The sequence below is a fragment of the Psittacula echo genome (assembly GCF_963264785.1).
Source record: "Psittacula echo genome assembly, chromosome: Z".
Classification (NCBI taxonomy): Eukaryota; Metazoa; Chordata; class Aves; order Psittaciformes; family Psittacidae; genus Psittacula; species Psittacula echo.
The window spans coordinates 18,643,719-18,665,290 of record NC_137742.1 but is presented as its reverse complement, the minus strand read 5'-3'; positions in this window follow the sequence as shown (position 1 = coordinate 18,665,290).

Genomic DNA, 21,572 nt, shown 5'->3' with positions numbered 1-21,572 from the left:
GCAACAAGAAGCCAGAAAACTGTGTTAGATAAAATTTTATGGGTGAACAGCTAAGTGGGTAAATATTAAATTAAAAGCAGAAGGTAGCGGTTAATCATCATACTGTACCAGAAAACTGTTAACAAGTGGTGAACTTTGGGTCTGTCCTTCAATCTACCCTGCCTAACAACGTTTTTCCATGACCAAGTGGAGGTACGGGAGCACTTGCCCCTAAGTGACACCAAACTGAGGGGACCAGCCAACTTACTGGATAGCAGGACTGCCATTCAGAGGGACCTGGACATGCTGGGGGAATGGGTCTTGTGCAGTTCAGTCCAGAGAAACTCAAAGCCCTGCCCCTGGGAAGGCAAAGCCCTGAGCAGCAGTCCAGGATGGGCATTGCCTGGTTGCACAGCAGCTCTGCAGAAAAGTCCCCGAGGCTCCAAGGACAGTAAGCCAACTTGGTGCTGGCAGCAGCAAAAGACAACATCCATCACAGTCCTTTGAGGATGATGTGACTAGTAACAGAATGAAGTATTTTGTGATACATTATCTTGGTTTCTAGATTATTTACAAATCATACTCATGCATTTCACTCAGTATCCTGAGTGCTCAGTGCCCTGCAGTTTGTGAAAAGGTGTTGTCACGGTTTAAACCCAGCTATCAACTAAGTACCCACAGCATCTTTCTCATCACCCCTCACCCCATCCCAGTGGTATGGGGAGGGAGAATTGGAAAAAATAAAAATCTATAGGAGAGAGGAATAACACCCAAGGAAAAAAGAAAGTGATGGACAATTGCTCACTACTCACTAACCAATGGCCATCTCATCCCCTAGCAGAGATCAGTGGCTCACAGCCAGCTTCCCCCAGTTTATATACTGGGCATGACGTGCTGTGGCATGGAATAGCCTTTTGGCTAGATTGGATCAGGCTTCCTGTCTCCACTCTGTCCTGGCTTTTTTGTGCCCCTCCTCACTTGTGGGACATGTGAAACTGAGAAGTCGTTGGCTTAGGTTAAGCACAATTTTAGCAACTGCTAAAACATCAGTGTGCTGTCAAGATAATTCTCATATTATTTCCAAAACACGACTGCTAGTAGGAAAAAAATTAACCCTATCTCAGCCATAACCAAGAAAGGTATATGTATTGAAAAAGCATTGAACAGGTCTCTTGAGGTGCTGTGTACGCACAGCTTCTGCTATAGTTATTGTTTTGGTTTCGTCAGATAGTCCTGTGGGGCACGCATCTCTGAAACATTATTAATCCTTAAACTTAATTTTCTGTGCTTGTTTTGAAGTGTTTGAATACAGTGTTAGTTCTCACACAGCGATGATGTCAAAAAAAAAAAAAAAACAACCAAACCTTAAAGCTGACAAATTATGTTACTAGGAAAAATATGTTTTTGTTTCCATACCGCCCCTCCAAAGAATGTCAGTATATTGCATGTATATATTTGATGTCTGAGGTAGGGACACAAAAATCACAAAGCAGCTGATACAGTGTTTATCATCTTAACACTTTTCTAGTTGAAATAACAAAAGCTTTTTTTTTTTCCTTCAAAAGACCAATATTTAAAGGGTGTTGATTTATGTAAATCAATAATTTATCAACTTGTTCTCTTTCTCCACTGCCAACCAGATGCTTCTAGCTTTGCACTGCCAGACGATGTCAGCTGCAAAGCATAATGGCCTTGTGCTTCATGTAGAAATAAGAACATAAATATTTAAAAAATCTTGCTACAGGAAGTGAGGGGGAGTTAGGGTGGGGGTGAGAGATTTTGCTGGTTTACTGTGAGAGCAGTGCAGGTCTACATATTTTATGGGCTGGTTTTATCAGAAGTGGAGTCAGGGACATTTCAGTCTGATTTTTATCTCCTAACAAGACTGACAGACCCAAGTCTTTTCATGGCAATTTGTTGAAGACATCTGGTGAGGCTTTCTAGCGGATGAACACACAGCAGAGTGTTCTTCTGGTATCAGTTGGCATGGCAACTAGTAAAAGACTATTCAACATCCATAGGTTTCAAAAAGGTTGAAGCCTAGTTGAAAATCCATTTGGGCTCCTATCTGCAAATTCTCCTTTTGAAAATGCACTATATCTTTTTTTCAGGGAACCAGGCTGAACCAGCAAGTACAATTGTGGAGCCTTCTGTCTCAAATAATTTCCAAAGCACAGTTTTAATGATTCCAGGAAGCAGAGGCCTGAGATGATAGGCAGTATTACTGTCACTGCACAAAACAGAATGTTACCAGAAGGCTGGTAAAGACTGCAGAAGCCCGGGGGTAGTGCAGAGAAAGATGAGATGAGACAGAGGGGAAGGAAAAAAGCCGTTATCAAAGTTTAATACAGTAATTATTATGAGTCACCACAGGCAAATGACTGATTATGCTTCATCATTATATATTGTTAAGTCATATAAAGTTTATTCTACACAAGGCACTCCACTCCCAACTTGGCAAGGTCATATCACTCAAACACACCCAACACCCACACAAAATAGGTTGCTTATTTAAAAAGACTAACATACGAAAAAATATGTGTGAAAAGTGGTGTTCACGTCTCCTTCACTAAAAACAATTGTCTTTGATGGATAACTCTGTGAATATTGAGAAACGAACAAATTTACCACATTGGATATTGTCCTCCCATAATCATTAGTCTAAACTCTTCAATGCCTGTGCAGGGTATGTATTTTGTGAATTTATTTATTTGGCATTTTCTCCGTGCAACAAGTCCCTTCACAAACACAGTGGTTTAACAGCTGTACCAATTCTATAGAGTTACTTTCTAGATTTAAAGTGGTTTACATTGGAAGACAAGAGTGAATTATCACAAGGTGCAAGGTTAGTTACGGAAATGTGGCATTCCTTCATTTTTTTCATGTTCGTGTATACAAAATAGGAACAGAAACAGTTAAGAGAGTCAGTCTAGGACAGAAAACTGTCTACACATTTTGGAACTAATACAGCAGGACTATAGGACACCTTTTCATAGGGCAGAGTATTGTGGAACACATACTCTCTATAGCTTGTGCCTTCTTTTCAGGAAAACAAAGTATGGTGATACAAATCTGAAATCCAGGATAATCACACTGTTGAGGACTGCTGATTTCAGTGCACTTGGGACTATGCACTAAATCAGTGAAATAGGAATTGCTGTAGGGAGAATGTGTGTGTGCATGTGTGTGTATCTCTGCTTATACTTACTTTTTATGCATCTATTATTGTCTGTTATTAAATTATATAGGATATTTGGGAATTTATTAATGTGATAGACTTTAATTATAAATTTTAAAAAATAAAAGAAATTTATTACTAAGTCTGTGCTCAAAATGCTAAGCTTGACTATAGCATTTCCCCTTTACGTGGACCTCCTTAGGAAACCAGATGTAAACCTTAACAAGGGTAATCCAGGTTAAATACAATTGCAGTAAACCATACAGCAAGGGTAACCTGGCTGTAATTAATGTTACTTTTTCCTCTTTTCCACCCCAAAACTTTGTCTGTGATCTTTTAAAATTTATAGCAGCGAATAAAAGAGAATTCCTGCTCAATCTATTTATCCTTACCCCAAAATTATATTTTCTTCTTGGCCGTGATAAAGTGATAAATATGGATACATATTTGATATGGATACATATGGATGACTTTAAAACTTGCAGTTGAAATACAAAGTCTTTTTTTTTTCCCACTAATGAAGTGGCATTCACTGTTCTAATGTTGTTGTTCTGTGAGTTAATGTGGATTGTTCCAGTGATATCCCTCTTCAGTGAGACATCTAGTCTCCAGAGTTTCACTTCACATTTTTGGATCTATGCGGGTGATTCAGAAAAGATGGATTCAGTCTATAACCACTTGTTACTGAAGGAGTTTTCTAGCAGTGAGTTCCCATATTAACCACAAAGTTGGCAGAAATAGTTATTTTGACGCTGTCTTACCTGGATTAAACACATACATACAAGATCATGTGCACATGAGTGGAAGGGCTGGTGCCAGCCTAGTGTCCTATGGGCATATATTTTAGAAGCAAAGCATGACAGCTATGGATACTGCTTGGATAAGGCTCTAGTATGCTTCATTTCAGGAGAGGGTGAAGACTGACATAGACATTCATGGAATCACAGAATAACTGAGATTGGAAGGCATATCTAAAAATCATCTGATCCAACTTCTATGCTCACACAGTGCACCCTACAGAAGGTTGCCCAGGACCATTTCCAGATGGCTTTTGAAGATCTCCATGAATGGAGATTCCACAACCTCTCTGGGTAATCTGCTCAAGTGCTCAGTCACCCTCACAGGAAAAGAATGTTTCCTGATGCTCAAAGGGAACCTCCTGTGTTTCAGTTTGTGCCCACTGCCTCTTTTTCTGTCACTGGAAACTATTGGAAAGAGCCTGGCTCCCTCCTCTTTGTGCCCTCCCTTGAGGTTCTTTTATGTACTGATAAGATTTCCCCCTTTTATATTCACTGCTCATAGAGCTTGTGAGTCTCTGTTTTTCTGAAAAGCATGCATTTGTTTGCTCTTTAATTCATGAGAAGAAACCTGATTGCATTTACATTACATAGGTTCTTTTAAGGTCAAATACTTGGGAAGCACTCTGTATGCATACCGAGTTCAGTACTGCTGAGGCTAGCCCATTGATAGATCCTGGAGAAGTTAGTGCCAAGAACTCCAAAATGTTTCGTCATTTTAATAGGAATGACTGGAATGACTGCAGAGGGGGTTTTTTTCTATTTCATTTTGGTCACTAAATTTTCTTTTAGGAAGCAACGGTTGTGTGTCCTGAATAAGTAGGTCTTCATGTGCCATAGCATTTCAAGTAAATGCACAAATGTTGATCTGTAACCCAATTAACTGTAGTTTAATGTCTTCTTCTGTTGTTGTTGTTTTAGCATCTATCAGAATAAATTCCGTATCAAGGAGAAAATATTATTTTCCCACTATAAAGCTGCTTTTCTGGCCAGCTACATCAATTTATACATCTTTGCATTATGCTGCGTTTTGAAGAATCACGCATCTCATTCTAAGTTGAATTATCAACGCTGCATGTAGCCTGTGGGCTTCAGCCTCTATGGATATGTAGAGAGGCCACTGACAGTGAACAGTTTACAGTGCCTAGAGGTAGATCATCTGTTCAGCCGTGGTTCACTTCTTGATCACATCTTGTTTTCAGTATGAAAATAGCGGTACGTTATTGAGTGCAAGTGTAAGGAGTCTGTTACACCAATTTGAATTCCTTATTAGCTCCAAAACTACTAAAACTTTGGGAATACCTTAATTAAATAGGAAGAAAAGAGAAACAAAAAAAAACAAAACAAAAAACAAAACAAGAAACCCTCCCAAAAAATAACCCAAAAAATCCCCAGAAAGCCAAACATGGGATCATCTAGTCCCATGCTTGATTTAGTGATTCAAACTCATGCTCCCTTTTGTTGCTCTTCAATGTCAAGTGTTTGGCTGCACTTCTGAAAAGAGATCCTAGTTTTATTATTTCTATCTACAATGTACATTGAAGTATTAAATTCTGATGCAAGCTTTCTTTCAAGATATGCTTTCTGCAGTCCATAATCTGGATCCACTAAGTGAAAAATTATACTCAGCATTAAATATGCATACTTTTTGGATATTTATTATCATTTTCATATGCTTGGTTCTAAGATTCCATCTATTTTTTTTTTTCATTTGATACATAAATAAACGGTACCTTTAAATTACTCTTCATATATTGTTAGGAGCCTTCACTACCAATGTATGCAAACAGATTTCTGTGTCTCGGGGTCTCTTTTTTTTCTAGAAACTCTAAGTGGTGCAGATATCGAACAATTTGAATGACCTGTTAGGTTATTATTGCATAGCCTTAATAAATTATCTTTAGGGTGTTGCCTATCTTTACCTTGGTCTCCTGAGTTATGCTGCTTTTATCACTTAAAAAATAGCAGAATGGTTATTATTTAAACATTTTTAACTTGATAAATATTTTACAGAAACATTAAAATTATGCATCATCTTTAGACATCTCAATTTTTATTATCTACTGATTAATAACTAAATAACTGGCTTTCAATGTAAAATATTTATTTATTTATTTAAATAAAGGTTATTTAAATAAATTCAATTTGCAGAATATCCATTATCTCACCATGTGTGATTTAAGAAAATTATTTAGAAGAGCAATCAGACTTAAACAAGAATGATCCCCCCTAAAATATCCTTCTACTACAGATGGTGATTTCCAATCAATCATAGCAGAAAGAAGCTATCACTTTATTCTACAATAAAAGGAATACTTTGAAGGTTAAAGAAAAGTGAATGGTATAACTCACTCCAGTGACTTCTTCCCAGCTTACTCCCCCAGATGCAACTGCTCTCCACTTTAAACTCAGATTTCATTTTTAATTAATACATATCAAGCTGTCCTTAACCTGTTTTCAACACAGTACTCCCAGTCACACTTTAAACTTGAGTTATCTTTTAATAAAAATAAGCTGTGTTAAGATCTCAGCCAGTTCAGGTAGTCACATGCACTCATTGTTTTCTGTTCCAAATCAGAAAAGTGTGCTGTATAATAAACCTTTTTGCACTGTGACCCTTTGTAAAATGTTAACTGAAAAGCTTAGGATTGACGGACTCAAAGTGCTATGTGATCACTTAAGCTATATTGCAACTTTGAGGCTTACAACCAGAACTAGCATCAGAAACAAGCAGAAGTAAAATTTTGTCTTGGAACCTGACAGCTTTCAGGTGACTAGATCACACTAAAACCAGGCAAAGTCAAATCCCTTGCTCTCTTTGTGCATTTGGCTTTAAAGGTAGGTCAAGAGAAGGTTTGGACCTCTAAAGCAGAACTGAAATATCCAAACCAAAACTTGCAAACCAAAACAGAAAATCTTGCTCTGTGTAATCGTAGAAATGTTTAAACTCATCAGGGCTCTTTCTGATATTTTTGATTCATTATTCCAGCTCAGTAACTACCACCAGGAACTCAATACCTGTGTCCTGTCTGGGATCTAGTATCTAGATCTTCTTCAGGGTAATTTTCATTTAAAAAGGTACATCTGCCCAGCTGAAGCTCTTCAGTAATATCAGTCACTTTACTGTGACACTAAACACTTCTTCAGAACTACCCCAAGAACAGCCTTTTTTGATACATCGGCTTGTTTCTCAGGTAGCTGAAAATCAGACAAGTAGACATGTGAAGTGTTTTAGAAACCTGGACTAGTGGAGGCAAAATTTTGCATCAATCTCAACTTAAATTTCTCAGATTCACCAAAGGCCTGCCCTGGCACAAAAGTCCTTTACTGGATGTTTTAACAACTTGTTGACCTGGAAAAGTGGTCTCTCAAAATAAGGATGTTATGAAGAAACATTTATTGCTGCCATTTATTGCTATTAGTAATAAATTTTTCTAAGTTATACAAATAAGCTGGATATTATACTCAGTGCAACTGGACTTCAAGCAGCTTCTTTCAGTTCCTGTAAATGCGTGAGATACAATTTACCATAATAATATGCTATATTATAAAATTATGCTGAAATTAAGTATTCTTCCCCAGTTTTTATCATCAATATCATTTTATTATTTTAACGCTCATTGATTCAAGGTATTCTCAATGTATCTGTGTTTAGGAAAGCCACATAAAAAATTATATAACTGCAAACTAACAATCATCAGTTATCAAAAGTTAAACTATCAAATTGCAAGCTAAAAATAAGACATATCCTTTCAGTAAATTTAGCCACTAGAACAGCTGTACAGATAAGTATGGCAAATTCATAATCAACTGAAACCAATATGTCAATATTGACTTTTCAATATTTCCTTTCCATTGTCCCCCAAATGTGTGCTAATATTTATCCACCTATTGACTAGATGAAAAAATTCTGTGTCCTATACAAGGCGTGAAGACATGTTAGATATTACCATCAATAATAATTATAAATATATGAGTTTATGACTAGAAAATATAGTTTAATTAAGATGATGCCTAATTTTAGATGTCTGTGGTTTTATTTAAGCCATGTATTGTAGTTTCTAATTTATAACCGGATGCCTACTTTGGCAATGAAGTTCCAGAGTGATGATTAAATCAGCTAGTTCCTAGGGCTGCCAGATACCAAGGGATACTTTTGAGATTGTGATCAAGATTAAAGACTGTAGATTATTCCTCAGATTAAATAAATATGTGAACTAAGTTTTCGGTGAAGGTAATGATAAGATTAATGAAGGTCTTGGGAAAAGAAATTGTTTCATCTCAAGGCTCTTCAAATTTTGTTTACCTTCAGTAGCAATCTTTGTGCCAGAATCCTGAAAGATTTGAATATCCCCTGCATATTCAGCAAGACAAATGTGCATTAAAGGATTTAAAGATATTTTTTACTAGGAAGGAGTAAACACCATGTTTATGAAGAAAGAGTAATACCAATAGCACCAAGCTTAATAACCTGACCTCAATAACGTGCAAAGCTTTTCAGAGTAAAAAAAAAAAAAAAAAAAAAAAAAAAAGAATAAATAAGAATAAATGTAGAGAGATAAATGGAAAATGGGATGAAATGCAAAACGTCTTTGTCAAAGATAGATCATGTCAGATTAACCTTGCTATCCTGGGTTTTAAATGGCAGTTGCCAGAGGAAATGTGTTCTGTGTAGTCAGTCTAGATTTCACTAAAGCATTTGATTGGGTGCCACATGGGAAATTACCAATTGAATTTGATAATATGGGGCTAGTACAAGAACTTTTAAAGTGGATAAGAAGAGCTAAGTGGGAGGTGATAATGGATTATGTTCCAAAGAGAATTACTAGTTTGAAGAAAAGTAATGCCATGAATAACCTAATGCCCCATTTTGAGACCAGTTTTATTAAATATTTCCTTTAATGCCATGAATAAAACCAAGTTGCTAATGATGGTTTCTGACAGTAATTTTGCAGGGTATCATAATATAAGACTCAATTGTACTGTTATATGGGAAAAACAACATGATGAATAGTATGATGGAGATGGAACTACTTGCATGGTCACAAGAAACCCAAGGACATACACATTTTCAGAAAGGCAATTGCACTGAAAAAGTTGTAGAGAACAGCAAATAGCACTATGTGTATTTAAAAAAGATGTGAAGTCGTAATGGAGACCAGCAAGTCTGATAATGAGGACCTGATGGTTTTTGTTGATCTTCAGTGCAATTTAGTTTGGATTATCACTAGACTGGTCTCATGGACTGAGTGCTCATTATTAGAGGACATCAGATGTTCTCAGGAGCATATTTCGGTTTGCTTTCAACTTAAAAAAATATCCAGTTTGCATATTCAACAAAAGCCCCACAATACCAACCAAAGCACAAACAGCAGAGACAATCAGCTTGCTGTGAATGCAGCAATTTAGTTTAAAAAATAATATTCACACAAAAGTAGGTATAAAGTGGATAAAAACCCCTCCAATCTTACAGTAGATGGAATTTGCAGGTTATTTGTCTGAAAAAGAGTTAGGTTAAAGCAAGTTCAGAAGGTAGAGGTGGTTCAAAGTAATTTCAGAATCCTCTTTTAGAGTTCTGTGAAGTTCATCAGCCATAACCTCTGGAAAATGGAAACAGAAATTCCAGTGACTTCATTACAGCAGGAAGATGCCAAAGCAAGTTTGCCTTAGATATTTCTTGATATGTAACTTTTCTTTCTTGAGATTAACGTAGAAGAATGTCCAGATGGGTGAAAAGTAAATAGTGATTAAACATTTGTATTTATTTGTTCTTTCTCCACCTGAAAATGTTCAGGTTTTTCTTCAGGTCCAATGGAACACAGGTTCCATTGAGATCATACTGAGTCACACTGAAACATTTGTTCTCAATAGGAAATACATTTTTAAGATATAAAGCAAAAGATGCTGTCAACAAACTGCTGGGACTTTTGGTCTGTTGAACTCTGTCTTTTAAATTAAAAAAAATATTTAGTTGTGCTTTTGTTTCTATTATTTTGAAGAATCTAATTTTGATGTGTTGGAGGAGCAAAACCTATAACATAAAAAGAGATGGACTAGACTTACTGTACTGTTACTTAGTAGAGAAAGGATGCTTTGGCTGAGTAGAAGTGTAACAAAATTTTGTTAAAGTCTACTTTCTCAATATGCTACAGATATACAATAAATGCATGTATCTACATATTTTCAATAATAACTATACATCTACTGTGCATATTATTGCTATATGCTCCTTTTGGTATGGTCAATTTATATTTCGTACCTTTTACCTAGGGATTTGTTCTTGGGAGAAAAGGACTGCTCAGTCCATTAGCTGATCTGAATTTATGATGATAAATCCCTCGATGTTCAGCCATGACAGGAATTACTCTGCTCTAATGAGTAATAAATGTGGATAAGTCATGTGTCCCTATGGATTTCTTGGCCAGAAATTACATTTAGAAGAACGCTAATTGCCTAAAATTTATCCAAATTCAATACAAATTTTATTGCCACTAATTGATTTCTAGGTTTTGCAGCATTAAAGATATTTAAATGTATTTGTCATAGCACTTATAATGTTTAAGAATAGTACCAACTGCCATCATATTTAGGCATTTCAAGTATTTCTGTAATTCAGCACTAAACCATTATGACTTGGAACACAATTTTCCATTTTCAATACCATAACAAATTATATTTTAAAAATTGTGTTAACGTTTCTGTCATAAATTGTGTCTTTATTATACTTGTTTTGTAGTTCTGACATTCTTTAATTACTGTGGCAGTGTTATAAGTGGGAGATACTGTAATCAGATGACACCTGCTAGTGCCACTAGAGTTAAGGTTGTGTCAGCATTACCATGATAGACCACATTTTCAGGTGTTTTCATGTTAAATGGCATAAATCACCCTCAGCTTGAACTATAGCACAGAAGGCCTCATAGTTTCAAGCTCTGCATAAGTATTATGCAAGGTGGAGAAGAGATTATTACTACAGTGCTAACAATACATGCAGGATTGACAGGAAACGCAGCAGTAGCTGAATCTCGGTTCCAAAGATGCAGCTCCCAAGGCCCTTGCAAACACTGTATTTCACATAAGTGCTATTGTTTAGTACTACTGTTTATTGTAAAAAATAAAAGCTATGATGTGCTTAAGAAAGATGGTTCCATTAAGACATAGGATTGCTGTCTGCTTGACAAGTATGTTCGCTGTATGCTAGAGATAATATGGAAAACCTACTGTAGGGATCTGTTACAATTAGGGTCACATATGTTTCAAAATACACTGACTTAAAGATTTTGAAGTCATTCTTTTGCTCAATTTTAAAGCATATTTCTGTGCAAATGAAATATGAAAACTTTCCAATACATGGATTTTTATTGCACTATAAACATCAATGCATCAAATTCAATTAGGACAGGTTTAACATTTTTAATACTGTTACTGCTGTTCAGTTAAAATTAAGTAGGATTTTGGATTTTTTTTTTTTTTTTTGAGTTGGCAGTCTTTGACCTTGCTGTAAAAATAATTATTACGAGACAGAACTGATCGATTTGCTGACAGAATTGTTTTCTTGCGGAGGTCAGGAATAAGCCCAGTTTCTTGGTATTCTGACCTCCTAAACTAAGAGCAAGTGATGCAGAATCCCAGGCACTGAGAATAGTGAATGAGTTACTAGAAAGGACACAACTTTTTTGAAATATTCATGTTGTGTGTAAAGATTTTACTTCTCCCAGTCTAAATTATGATAAGACTCTATGTGGTTAAGTGAAACTAGAGATAGTAAAGAGAGAGAAATAAGGAATGACTTACAAAGTCATGAAGAATAGTGTGTTGCAGCCTTCAGGTTGCCATCTCTGTGAAAGAGATGGGCAGAAGCAAAGCCATTAATAGACCCTTTCTTTCCTATTCCCAATTACTTACACCTTGATGAGTGTCACCCCAAACTTCCCGTGTTCCATTGCATCTGGCCCTTTCAGCTGTCTTTCACTTACACCTCTCTTTGGGGATGATGCTAACTCTATTGCTTAGATATTTATAAGAAGTTATCTTTTTTGGCCTGTTCTCAAAACTTCTAAACTGACATTGAACTGGTAAGACATAAGTTTTCTCACCATGAGCTTTACTAGAGCCTTTTCCTCTCCTGCTGATTGCAGAGTACTTGATGGGCTTTTGTTTCAACCAATGATTAAAGTTTAATCCGAAGCGTGAGAGAGTCCCTATCTGGTTGTTCCATTGAAGTAAGCAGTACTTGCTTGCATGTTTAAGAATTAAACTTGTTGAATCTAGAGAATGAAAGACAGAAAGGAAGCATGTTAACAGTCTCCAACTATGCAAAAGACATTGTGAAAAGGAAGGGAGTGATCTCTTTGCTATGTCTGTAACATATAGTACAAAGTATAATTGGTTTACATTTCAGCAAGAAAGAATGTTATATGTGAAGAGAAGCTTTTAAATACTAAGAACAATAAAGCATGGGGATAGACAGGGGATGTTGTGGGGTTTTCATTATCTGAGTACACTGGTGTAAGGTGATCCTATTTTAGGGAAAAGGAGATGGCCTAGATAATCCCCTCATGCTTCTTTCACCCTTTTTAATAATTCTTTGTCTCTGCAGCATAAAGAAAAACAGTTTGGAAATGTGTATGCAATAAATGGTACCTAAATGTTCTTGAAACATGGGCATTTTAACCAAATGCACACAAAGAGTCATATTTTTCTAGTACCTTCATTCCCAAATTCTTCTGTTCTTTCCATTGATGAAAAATGTGGCTGATCCCATTGGATCACTGAAAATGTGCAGTGAGAACATTTAGTTAAAAACCATTGTCAAAATATCTCAATCTCAGTGATGAAAAAAGCACAGGTGTGCTCTGGGTAACTATGGGATGAGTAACAATTGTCCTATTTATAGTCTATTTTCATACTTGTTTAGAATTTGTCAGACAAGGTGCTATATCAGACCACAGTTATTTCTAAGAATAATGAACTTCTTTTAGTATTCCTAATCCTTTGGCCTTCTGTTTGCAATCTGTTCAGAATTCTGGCTCTTGTTTAATTTATTACTGTTTCTGCTTCTCTCCTGTTACCCTTTACTCAGGCAACTGCATTGGCTACCTCTAAAGCTGAGAATCAAGTTCAAAATTTTATTGTTAACATTAAAGACTTTTCAAACCTTTTCCCCTTTCTATTTGTGAAATGTAGTTCATGTTTATGGCCCCTCTCATAATTTATGTTTGGCTTCTGACCTGCTTCTCCTCCATCCATACCTCTTGCTGTGTCAAAATATCAGACTTCTCCTCAATCAACACCACAATTTGGGAATTTTTCCCTCTGTAGAATTCTACAGCTGAATCTTCTGGAATGTTTACCTTAAAAAGTAAGCCGTTTTCTGTTGCTTTCTGTGAGAATAACATTGAAAGGTATATTTTACACCCTATTGCAGTATTTTCCTCTGTTGTTTTGCTATAATCTGATATTCAAGGGTCACATGTTTTTGCACAAAAAATAGCTATATTTTGAATATTCAGCTTATACTGTTGTAGTTTTTATCATCCATAATTGTAATTTAATCCCCAGGCATGATACATATGGATACAAAACCAAAATCGCTATCCTGGCATTGTAAATGTCCTGTCATGAGATACTAACTACAAAATTGAGAATTCAGGGACCAACATAACCTCAAAATGGCAAATGAAGGAAGGCAAACGTAGAATTAGAGAGAATTATGAAGAAGAAAGGCTATCACTTGAAAGTAAAAAAACAAACAAAAAAAAAACAAAAACAAACAAAAAAAAAACCACACACACAAAAAAAACCTGATTTATTAATAACCATAAGCACACAGTTAAACCCCAAAACCAAGATAGTATTTAGTCCCTAACTGATGATGATGTTTTGGGGTTTTTTGGTGGCAACACCATAAAATCCTAGGGTTACATCTTGGAAAAAATAAAATTAAGTTTTGTTTCCGTTACTAAAAACTGTCAGATTATGGCAACTTGTTCAATTTATTTTCCTTTCCTTTTCATAAAGTAGTTTTTTGAAGATCTTCACCCTTCACTATTTTCAAGTAATGGAGAGCTTTAACAGTGACAATGCGCAGGGATTGCCCTACACTAGATGTTGACTCCAATGGGACCTCATCCCACACGTTACCTTGAAGCTTCTTCAGTTTCAGTACCTTAATGCTCGATACTATTCCATCCCTGAGAGTACTGTGCACAGAGAAGAGGTATAATTAGGACTGCTCCAAAACACAGTGGTCTAACTCCTAACCTACAACTGGAAATTGTTTGGAGTGCAGGCTGTGCACTGGAAAGCCCACATCATCTGAACATTTCATAGTCAGTAAGACCCACAGCTGCATGGCCACAGGGTTGCTCCATGGTCAATCTAGAGTTTACTGATCTAGCAGCCTCTTAAAATAACTTTCTCATTCAGACCACAGTTTTTCAACTTTTTAATATAATCTTATCTCATTCAAACAGTTTTTGATGCCCTCATTACTCAGAATCTAAATTCGGATTTTCTGAACATGATAAAAATGTGGATTAATGCTATTTTAATTGCCCTAAATTACGTATAATTCAGGTCTGTAGTTCGGATTATATGTTACATGGTCCAAGTACATTTTTTCTGAATTTTTTGATAGATGCACTTAAATAGAGGTATTTTGGAAATTACTCTGCTTTCTTCAGATATGCATTATTCTTTTCCCACAATCTCCAGATTGACTGCTCAAAATACAGCCTTAAAGAAACAATAGAAAATTATGCAAGCAAGTCAAAGCATATTTGTCTAACTTTTGAAAAGTTTGCATAAAACAGAATGCTAACTTATCAAAACCATAATTTTAAAATCAAATTTAAGTTTGTCATGATTCATATTATATAAAGTAATACAATGATGTCAGAATTCATACATTGAATGAGAAATCTGGTCTTATTTAACATACATTTCCCTTTAATCTCTGCAATGTAAGTAAACTATACATAATTTATTAAAAATAACTTAAATATACTAATATAAGGTCTTACCTTGACTTCCACAAGAGGACATCTGGTTTGTTATACTGAAATATACTTGCCCAATATGTTTGTTCACAAGAATCTGTTATGGTGATAGGAATGTCAAAACTCTGATAATGAGTTTGAAACATGCCTGTACACTTTGGAGCTGTTTGCATGTGTTGAGTAGGTGGATAGATACAAAAGGTTGAGTAGATAAAATAATTTACATGATTTAGACAAGAATTTTTTAGCTTTATAATGCTGCAGGTGGTACTGTAAACATGTCTCTGCCACAGAATATTTGTGAGAAAATGCAGTGATTGCAAAGAAAATATTGTTATTACCAGACTTAACATGAACAGGTGGTTTTGAGTAAAAAGTAGCTTCCAGTGCAACAGTTAAGTGAAGAAAAAAATACACAGTCAAGTTGCTACGAATGTATTCTGGTTCCCTGTCATTTTCCACTTTAACCAAAAGGTGAACCAAATAAGTACTCCAGTAGAGCCTGAGGCTGTAGATAAGCCCTTGGTTTTGAAAAAATCTAGGGTAAAATATTGAATTTGAAACCATGTTGTTTAGTATATTTGACTGAACCTTGGCCATTAACATCATATGTGCTTATCTGTGTCTCAATTTTCTTATCAGTTCACTGAACTATTACTTATCTGTTTTACAAAAAGTTAAGTCTGAATTAATTGAGACAGGATTTGGCCTTTCCTCATATGGCTATCAGATTAAAAAGAAAAAGCAATGAGTTCTCCTTGTATCCATCGCATCGTCTCTGAAAGTGAAGTACAGATTTACAAATCCTCAACATGAAAGTCACATATCTAGAAGAAGAACGATGTCAAAGGCTGTCTGGGAACCTTTCAGATCACCATTGCTTATTGCTCTATGCTCCAGGCAGCTGTGGGGTCTAGGGACTTTGGAACAGCTCTTAATATCTGGCAAATCCTCAGCAATCTTAAATTAAAAACACTATATGCACTAAGTCTTCTGCAGTTACCTTTACTCACAGCTCTACAGCCATTGAGAATTTAATCTTAATAAATATTTGGAGAAGAGAAATATTTCATGCACAGTGAGCACAGGGGTGTCCTTCCTGGCATGCAGTGGATGTCAAATTGGTGTGCTTCTCAGTGAGCCAGGTTACAGCCCCAGTCTTATCCTGTCCAATCTTATTCCCTATTGAGTTTCAGTGATTTGATTTATGATTCTGGGGGGTTTTATGTGAGTAGCAAAGCAATGATTCCTATAAATGAAAGATAAAATACATAATACTATGCGCTGCCTGCTTTACAAGACAGATTTTCCAGAGGTGCTGGAGGAGTGTTGTGAGCACTAGTCTCACATTTGGCAGGATCCGTTAGTCTCCTTGGTGGGTCTTACCTCCTTCCTGTGTCATTACATCATCTTTCTCACTCCATAGTATTCAGTACCTATGGTTGATTTGCATGACTTAAAATTGCACATCTTTCTTTTTCATATGTATAAGAACATCCAATAGCTTAGAAAATGTTACTGATTGGCATCTGATACTAAGGAAAACTTGTGATTTTCAGAAATGCATACTTTTTTTTCAAAAATGTTTTTATTTTACAGGGTACTCTTCTAAATTAGAAAACGTATATTCTGATATGCTGTACAATCATTCATCAGCCTTTCTCTAAAGCCTTTGAACAGTCTGCAAAGTCACTGCAGTAATTTTTGTGTGGCATGAGAGTCCTCATTGCTCCACCACGTAATAACAAATCTTGTTATGCCCACAATTATTATCACCAATGGGAAAGAGCTTGGCTGGAGAGCTGAAGCATGGGTGATATGCCCATGAGATGTCTGATTGCAATAATGGCTTCAGGTGACAGTTAACAGCTGGCACAAGTTAAAGAAACATTCTAGTTGCTGAATTAACTGCTTGCAGCAGAGTAGTGTAGAAAAGCCTGTGCTTTCAGCTGTGTTAGTTTCTATTGTTGCTATTTTAATCTTTCTCACTTGAGCCAGATAACAGACTGCTATCTTCCTGAGTCTGCAGACAGTTTCATTCAGTAGCTCAGAGTGCAAACTGTTGCATTATAAAGGGAAGAAAAGTATTTTAAATTTTATAAGTCTCTATTAGCTGTTTCAGTACTGATCTACCTAAAACCAGGAAGATAATGTGCTCATTTTGCAGTTCAAACTTACTACTAACAAATACAATAGGTTATAAATCCTACCTAGCCACCAGACCTTCCATTTTCTTCCTCTTTCAGTTTGTATTTCAGTCATGCTGAATACAAAAAATTGCAATATATCATATCGTACACATCAAGCACATTCATAGTATACGTAACGTCTTTTGAAAAAAGGCATATTCACCACATATGGGCTCCTGTTGAATGTGAGGCCCTGAGCACCTCAGAATAAAAGGCAAAGAAGCTGGGACGGTGGGGGGAAGGGAAGGAACTTGAGATGAGTCTTTATTCCAGGGTTTGAGTCACTGAGTAAGAAGGAAGGTTCTGCAGCCTTCACATCCTTCCAGTTAGAAGTTTGTTCTCAACATGGGGAGAGACTGCTTTAGCTACTGTGCACCTAGTGAAAAACAGGACCTGAACCTTATGTACCCAAGAGTCTGCCCTGCTCCTCTGTACAGCAGCTATCGGTCATGCTATGCTGAAGGGACTAGACTTCCTGGAAAAACAGTGTTTTCCAGTGAGCTCCATGGAAGATGGGTGTTTTGTTTGAGTGCTACCTTAAGTTACCCTAATGAACTTTAGGCAACTGGACATGGCTTTGTTTTGGGGAGAAGAATGGAAGGAGATTTGTTGAAACTTAAAAAAATTACTACGCTGATCAGTCTATCTGAATTTGGTCTCCACTCCCTAGAAGAACAAATTATATTATTCTACTTTTCATTCATTTGTAAATTCTGAATAGTTAAATATTTTTTAATGAAGTGAATCTAGACAGCTTGCTCTTGGTTCGTATCTTTGTATTATAATGCTTGGAAAAAAAATTACAAATATCATAACTGGATTAGTCAAAAAATAATAAAAAAAAAAAGAATCTTTCTGAACATTTTTCTTGAGAACTGTAAGCCATAGACACAGACGTAATTTATTGATGAGCCACACCAACTTTTTATGTGGCTAATTTAGCCTGTGGCTCTTACCTAAGCCCTGAGATGACCTTGTATTTGCCACATATGTGTACTGACTGCTAACATATGGTAACTGAACCCTTCATGGCTTCTGTTTGATTTAGTTTACTTTCCTTTGAGGGTGAAGTAACCTGACTGAACTATTATCACCTGAGGTGCGTGCACACATTTTATTTCAGTTCAACTAACTAATTTTAATGTGATTTCACTTATTTTCTTAATTCAGACTAATATTTTCCAAATGTCTCCATGTAAACAATTTCTACACAAAATTGAGACTTACATTGCATATAGTTCTGGGGCTCTGGTGTTTAGGTTGCTTTGGATTTTTTTCTCCAAGTTCTTTGTATTTCCTCTTTCCACTTATGCCCAGTTTCTTTGTCACTGTCTAAGATTTAGCTTCTTACTTAAATTATCCAGTTGTCCATATTTATCTTTTATCTTGAATGAACATGACATAAGTTTTTACTGGTTTTGAATTAGTATAAAAACACAGGTTACATTGTTAATTTGGAATGTTTTTGGAAATCCTCTTGATAAAGCTGTGGCAAGGCTCAGCTCTAGGTATTCTGCAATGTATATATTTCCCAATTTAGTTACATGGAGAAAAAATATTTCATTTTAAAACTGAGCTCTGCTTTAACACTTGCTAGCTTTCAATATTTATGTATGTGATCAGTAAACCCATAATCTTGTACATGACTGATCCTTCACATGTTTTCACACATATATGTATGCCTGTATGTGACAGATCTTAGAAACTAATGCAAATTTTATCTAGAATTTACCACCATATGCTAACAGATGCTGTATCCCTAATAAAATATCTTTTCCTACACTCCCATGCTTTTACAATACATCGTGAATCTCTACTTTTCTTGTAATTCTGTTATCGACCTCCCTTTAAAAATGTCAAAAATTATTTCCATATCTCTAATGACAACAGCTGAGGAAATACCGGCTTCTTCTTGATCAAATATAAGGTCATTGGAAAAAAATACATAAAAATTAAAGAGAATTAACAAGAAAAACCCAAATTGTATTTACACATATTTAGACAGTTTTTCATATTTTTCCCCATACTCCAGATGTACATACATCTGAAGAAGCTCATACGTTTGTTAATGAGACATATTAACAAAATTTTTCTTGTTGAGAAATAGATTAATAACTTAGCTTTTCAGTATAAAATGTTCCCAGCAAGTCTGGGGTTCTAATATACTTCACAAACTGCTCCAATTCAAGTATTCACTAGCATAAAGCTGCCTGTGCAGGAAAGCTGAAGGTACGGGTCTGCTCAAACGGCTCACAAGCACTGAGCTCCCATGCCTCCCGCCCGGTGTGCTTCTGTGGGCTCTCAAGGGCACTCCAGCACTGATGAGTCTCCCAGGACTCTTCAAGCACTGATAATTTTCCCAGCCACTTGAGGCACTGACACAGAGCTACCTGCTTGGCACGCCTATGGGACAAAACGCGCTTCAGAGACTGAACAAAATAAAAGAAACACACTCATTAACCATGGCTTCCCCTATATGTATAGCAGTAGGGACATATAGATTCCAGCTTGAAGACTGTAAAAAAAAAAAAAAAAAAAAAAAAAAAAAAATTATTTTGTCACTTAATTTCAAGAATAGTGTCAAAAGATTCCAGAAATAAACTAGGTGTGAAAGGAAAGTCCCAAATTGCAAGCAAAGAAATGACAAGGACCTCCATTTTCCTGACAACTTCCTTTGGGAAAGGGAATTGTTCTAAGGATGGGTTAGGCAGTGCTGACAGCTTGTCTGTCTGATTTGAGCAAAGCACAGTGTCTCATTCATCTTGATTTTCTCCATAATCCTTTTTCTCAGCAAAGTAATTAGCAGAAATGTTTATTTCCATAGCAGTGGTCAGATGTTTTAAATGAAAAAGAAGGAAGAAATTTTAAAAGCAAAAGATTAAGTACTGTTAGCAGAATATGGAGTAAATTCACCCTAAATAATGCAGTTTTGCAGTTAATATTACCTCAAATATTAGTCTACTTATTCAATTCTATGATCTTTACATATTTGTTTTCTTCCCTAAACACATACTGAAGCTTACCAGAATTAAACTCCAGGGTCACTATATGCATTGAAATCCAGTAATTAACTGAACATAAGACAGTGAAATTCTGAAGTCTGGGGGGCCAAGGCTAAAAAAACACTTTACTTTGAAGAGAATATGTCCTATATAATGATTTGTAACAAGTTTTGAGACTGTAGACTTACCGCAATAACTGCTTGTGATGACCTGACAGCCCAGACTTCTGATTGTAACATACGGATACGTATGGACTGTACAAATTTCATCTGAATATGGAATATTTGTAAGACTAGATATGCAAATAAGTCATGAAGTTTGTTCAGCAAATGAGTACATTTGAATTCATTTTAGACCTTGTTGAAAAACCAAATAAATTCTGGGTGGTATTTGCTCAGAGTCCTTGACTTTGGAACTTGATTCTTCCATTGATCCCAAAAGTTAGCTGGCCCTAGGTCATTCTGCAAGACAAATTTATTGCCTTCTCCTGTCTGAAGAAATCTCTTAGGAATGAGGTGCAGTGTGCGCTCCCACTGTGAAGGATTACTGGGTTCACATCAGCTCTCACTGATATTTTCAAAGTTTAAGTATATGAATCTAAGAGCTCAGTAGCACAATTTACAAAGCAGTCAACAAAACACCATGCTTTTTGGCATCTTTTTTTAATGAGCCACAAGGAACTTCGACTGATCTGAGAAGTGGCTGGAATTTACTTTCTTTTTTTAGTTATTTTCTAGCTAAACTCTTCTTAGTCTGCTCTTATTAGCAGGATACAACTTTTTTCAATAGGTGTAATTTAATAGTATCTTGTTTGATTGTGCTGAAGGCTATGTGTTCTTTGATGAGAACAGATTTGTAACTTCTATATAGAACTAATTGGATTTCTTGATTATCTCACTGAAGCTAACCAAAAGGACCTTCCTATGAAGTGGAAACCTGAAAGATTTTCTTTCAGAAATAAAATAATACTTTTCTTCCTGATAACTGTGTGTTGCTCCAAGCTGGCTAAATCTTTTTTTTTTCTTTTTTTCTTTTTTGCTTTTTGTGTTGTTTCTCTGAAGTGTAGTTGCCTTCTATTTAGAGGTTCATTTTTACAGTCACATTTTCAAAAAACATGAGAGGAGTATATCTGTGTTGTTAATTATTTGAAATAAGAAGTAAGGTAGTGTGCATAATATGAAGCAAATACTTTAAACAGATTTTAGCCAAGAAGGCAGGTTTTTTTAATAGCTTAAACAAGCCTCACATAATATTTATAAGGCAGAAAGGTACTGTTAGTTCATGTCATACATGAAGTGAGAAACAGGGAAAAGCATACTAGATGATTTTTGAAAGTACTTATTAACATTGGCCAGTTTCCACTGAATCATTGAGTATGGCATGTGTAGAATTAGGTCATTTTGGTGGCACCATCATACATGACTGTG